Consider the following 5,782-nt stretch of genomic DNA (forward strand, 5'->3'; position numbering starts at 1 on the left):
GGGACAAAAACAGCTAATATGGATGCAATTATAATGCCACACTTTGCCATCCCTAAACAGTAAGCCAGTTAGATGTGGTGGTATAAAACACCACCAGGGGCTAAGAGACGCTGAGAACAACTCCTGCTAGGCACAAAAACCAGCTGAATGATTTGGGCCATGGCAAAATCTCTTTAAAAATGTTGCCAAGAAAATATTACTGGTCTGTGCAAGTAGTCCTCAAGAGTCAAGATTGACTTGAAGAATCAGAACAAGAAGGGCGGTTTCAAGATTTGACAATGCAATCTTGTCTATTTTGAAGAAATTATCAAGTCAATAAAGGCTTCTCTAACTTTTTTAAATGGAATTTTTTAAGAGTGTATATTCATTGATGATTACACAAAAAAATGGAATCCTGAGAAAGTATGAAGAACTGATCCATGACAATTTAGTAGACGTGACTTAAATGATTCTGCAAACTCTTTTTCTGTAGATTTCTTAGATTAGGCCTGGACTTAATCCTTGTGCCCCTTAAAGGTTTGCCTTTGTTTTTGTTAGTCGTGGCTTGGTAAGCAAGGTTTTTCCCCTGCCCTGATTGGCGATTAGTAAGTTGATCATTATGTTCTTGTGAAGTAAGCCAACCTGATCCCTAACTTATTGACTCAGAGATTGGTCACACTAAACTGAGCAGGACTTCCTTCTGAATGCACGCGCTGGAAAACAGCAGCCTAAATTGTGTACAACACTGAGTTAATGTAAAATGAGCCCTGATTTCTTGTAACGCTTTTCAAGCCATTTGTTTATATCAGCAAAACCATCTAAAAAACATCCCACATGAATGTCAGTGACAGGAAAGCATATTGTTTTCTGTAAAAAGATCCGAAGCATCAAAGGTTTGACTACAACAGGAAATGGAACACTTCTGAAGGCTGGCAAGTTTGAAATGGGAGAGGATGAGGTTAAATGTGCTGAGAATGCATTCCAAAATGAAGCGTCCTGGCCCTCGCCCCATGTTTTGCTTTCAAACACAATAGCACATGATTGTGAATAGGATATCTTGGCATTTTTCCCTTAGTGCTAAACTTCTGCTGGAAGTTAAACAGTAATTGGCAGAGAAGTGGCCCAAGGACAACCTCTTTACAGGTACATTCCTTGAGTAAGAATTTTTGCTGCTATGACTGCCTCCCCATGGATATGGGCAGGCTGGTTTTAATAATTTATCTTATTCAAATCATATTGGGTGGTTAACAATTTTAAAAACAGCAAATAAAAAACCTCCCTTTTTATGGCTCCATAATCCCTTAATTCTGGGTAAGAGTGACTGGATAAAGAACTTGGGTGTTTACCGGCTGGATGTTCTTCCTGACACCATGGAGTTCACAGCAGATTTTTTTTCTTTGCGCCCTAGGAGATAAATATCTGCCGCTAACTAGAATTAAACTCTCAACCTTCCTAGTGGGAGACAAGCGTCTTCACCATAGGCCAGATTTCCCCAATCTTTCTGGCTTTGTGGACTGGGGGAGAGGGGATGGTTTTTTGTGAGTGGCAGGCATGCATGCATGCAGCTCCATTTGCGGGAGTAGCAGGCATGTGTGCCATTCACGCAAATGGAGCACGCGCAAATGGGGATGCATGGGCATATGTGCTCGCCTAACGCTTCCATGGCCCAGTTCCAAACGGCTCATGGCACAGTTAATGGACCACGACCCGGGGGTAAGGAATCTCTGCCACAGGCCACCATGCCACTCTTTAAAAACAGCAAGTAAATACATATAAAAAGCTTGGGAAAAACAAGAGCACACCAATACATATGCACAAATATATACCTGCACACATACTGACTAGTAGCCTGCGGGTCAAAATTAGCTCTGCATATATCAACACAGAATGGTTAATATAACCAAGCAGAGCCGGTTAAGGATCTTTTTAAAGGCCAGCAGGATCAGAGCTATCAACTTACTGCTGTTGTTCTGCAGGCCAAGCATTTGAGTTGCATGAATATAATCCATAAAATATGTAATATGGCAACTTTATGTCTTCTTTTGTTCAGATTGGATATGTAGGGCATACTAATTGGGAATTCTAAATACTGCAATTCAAACACACCAAGAATTCAGATTGGGGAAATTAGATAATGAAGTCTTTTAAAAATTAAAGTGGAAAAAATATGAAAGATCAAAACGGAATAGAAACTCCCTTTGGCCCACAAATGAAATAAATCAAAGGTGTAAGTTATTAAGCAAGTTATTGTGAGAATTTTTTTTCCTAAAAAGAACCAGGTAAATGCAAATGAGTAATATTGCTAAAGAGGACGCAGTGGGTCATTGGCTAAGACACTGAGCTTGTTGATCAGAAAGGTCGGCAGTTCGGCGGTTCGAATCCCTAGCGCCGCATAACAGAGTGAGCTCCCATTACTTGCCCCAGCTTCTGCCAACCTAGCAGTTCAAAAACATAAAAATGCAAGTAGAAAAATAGGGACCACCTTGCTGGGAAGGTAACAGCATTCCGTGTGCCTTTGGCATTTAATCATGCCGGCTACATGACCATGGAATTGTCATCAGACAGTGCTGGTTCTTCAGCTTAGAAATGGAGATAAGCACTGCCCCCTAGAATCGGGAACGACTAGCATGTATGGGCAAGGGGAACATTTACTTTTACCTTAATATTGCTAAGGCTGTAGTGAAGAGGGTTTTTAGTTACAGTATGTGCATGATCATATTAGCAGTAAAATTTCACTTACTTACCTGGAAGATATGAAAAAAAATTCAGACTATCTGAAATAAATAGAGGCTATTTTTCAAACTAAGCAAATCAAGTCAACTGTAATAAAATTGAATGGAATCATTTCAATTTCTCCTAAATCCCTCTCTAGATGATCCTCTGTCTTGTTCAAATCACATTTCTTCTAGCAAAACTTGTGCTGGCAAGATTCAAGCTACCCACAATAGCTTTGCACAGCAGATTCAGCCTTCAGGCAACCTACAGTCAGCTGATTATTAGTCACAGACAATTTTGTTGATATAACCAAACTAGTCAGGAAAAAACAGACTTGTGTGTAAGGGCTCTGTTGCAATTTTAAGATTCCACAGTTTTGCTCCAGGAGATTCTTCAAAATAAATGTTCCTCTTTGTCGCTCGGGTAGGAGGGAGGTATGATTACAGAAGAACTGGACAAAACATAGATTTACTTAGTCCACTTCCTTTAAAAAAAACATGCACTCAAGGGCAGCGAACCTTGAACATTGAGTTGCTCAGAGAAAACATATTTTGATCTCGATTAGCCCCTCACGTTCACATAAAGAAAGACTGAATACAGTTAGGAATAGTAATCAAAGCAAATATGCTCCTAATTAGAAACCTATTATTAAGCTGTTACATACACAGAATTGAGAGAATAATTGGGAGAATATCTTTTATCTTATATGTACTTCAGTACTGAGATAACAAGGATATCATGGAATAGATAACGGGCATGGTACCTGTTGCTAATTTCTCTTGTCATGCTTTGTGCTGTTTTTCTAGCTATTACTCATTCAGTATTTTTGAAACTGTCACGCACAAATCCTGGGATTAATCTAAGACAGGTAAAGTTAAAGGTTCCCTCACACATATGTGCTAGTTGTTCCTGACTCTAGGGGCAATGCTCATCTCCAGCACTGTCCGAAGATGTCTCCATGGTCATGTGGCCAGCACGACTAAACGCCAAAGGTGCATGGAACGCTGTTACTTTCCCACCAAAGGTGGTCCCTATTTTTTCTACTTGCACTTTTTATGTGCTTTCGAACTGCTAGGTTGGCAGAAGCTGGGACAAATAACGGGAACTCACCCCATTGCGTGGCACTAAGGATTCAAACTGCCAAACCGCTGACCTTTCTATCAACAAACTCAGCGCCTTAGCCACTGAGCCACTGCGTCCTTTCATCTAAAACAAGATCATTACTATTTACTATTTCTTCTTATGCATGACTATAACTGTTTCAGGAAGATCAGTAGGAATTTTCTGTTGTTATGCTTGTTACTGCTTGTACTGTACTGCATTATATCCTGTTCATTTCAATTATTTCAATAAACTCATAAGTTAAATCTTTTAAACAATTGTGCATATGTGGTTGGAAAAATATAGAAAAATGATCAGATTAAAATCAGAAGTAACCTAGCACTGATTGAAAAATTGAACATATCTTATAAAAGTTATCATTTCAAGTGCAATAATAATCACTGATCAAGAATATTAACAAAATTTGAAGAACAGTGTTTAATATCATTTAAAATAGAGGGATATCTTCAGAAAATCAGGTAGCAATATGGCTTTCAACTACGATAAGAAGATACGGATTTTTACTTTCAGCAGGTTGGTAGAATGGTCCAGTCCAGGGGTATCAAACTCACATCGTCATGGCGCATCATGTGATGTATCAGGACTTTCCCCCCTTTTGCTAAACTGGGCGTGGCCAGTGTGTGATGCATCCGGCCTGCAAGCTGGGAGTTTGACAGGCCTATTCAAAGGGTGTCCACCTTGGCCACTTTAAGACTTGTGGACTTCAACTCCCATAATTCCTCAGCTGATAGTTCTGGGAGTTGAAGTCTACAAGTCTTAAAGTGGCCAAGGTTGGGCACCCCTAGGCAAGTCATTCTGTCATTCTCTCAGTTCAGGAGCATTGGAATGAAAAGTACATGCACAGAAAACAGTGCCAAAGAAGCCAATTTTTGCTCATGAAACAAAAGCAGGATAACACACCCACTCACACAAATAGCTTTTATATCAGATGCAAGCTGTTCTCTATACTTTAAAAGAATATTAAGAAGAGGATTTTGGATTTCAACTTGATGAGCCAGCTTGAAATTCTTTATAAAACAGTGATATAGCAGCTGCGATAAGCAGGGATCCTCAAAGATCAATTACTGGGAAATCAGGTCAGTTTTGTGAGATGTAGAAAGTGTTGGTCTCAGCTATCAAAAATACTGAGAACAGCACTTTTCTAATTGTAAAAAAAATACAGGCAATGATGCTCTTTTATTCTAAATCACTACACATTTAGAAGGGGGGACTACACATATTAAACAGATCTATTATGTGTGTATATACTGTAGATGTACATAAAATAAGAACAATATAAATCATTTAGAAACCTTCCATGGAATAAGATAGTTGTCCTATATATGGTTACATGATTCCTCAGCAGTAGGGTCATATCCAAAGATCAAAACAAATCTATTCAATTTCTATTCCAAGTTGAATTGAAACAGTAAACTTTAGTTAAATACTGAACACTTGCTCTGGAATCTCCCTTTAAATTTTTGTCAAGGTACCAGAATCATCTCGTCATAATAGGCACAACAATCAATTCTTTATATTTTGGGGGGGAAACAAATCTGGGGAGCTTTAAAGGTTTATAAGTTATTTGTGTTAGTTGGCTGAAGGCAAAATCAACTTTTAAAAGTTTAGTATGCAAGATATATGTGAAAATCAAAACAAGAAACAAATCATGAAAAACCTTTTTAATCTATACAGATTAAAGGCCAGGCTGACAATATAAAGTTGCCAATGGTGTGGACACACCATTTGGGGGAAAAAACATTTTTATTGTTTTGATCAACCCATTGCCTCACAGGTCACAAGACTGAACAATGTGTGATTTGTTAATTTAGCTGACTTGATGCTAGACATGAGGAGTGAACTTCCCATGCAAAACTTGTCTGAGAAAATTGTCTGAGGTATTCAATTCATTCAAAAACACCCTTATTTTATTCTTGTTGTTTCTTTAAAAAAAATGATCAAGTTGATATTTTTATTGAAATGAAGA

This window comes from Pituophis catenifer, unplaced genomic scaffold (genome assembly GCF_029215685.1).
Source record: "Pituophis catenifer annectens isolate HBS135680 unplaced genomic scaffold, rPitCat1.0.hap2 SCAF_2, whole genome shotgun sequence".
Lineage (NCBI taxonomy): Eukaryota > Metazoa > Chordata > Lepidosauria > Squamata > Colubridae > Pituophis > Pituophis catenifer.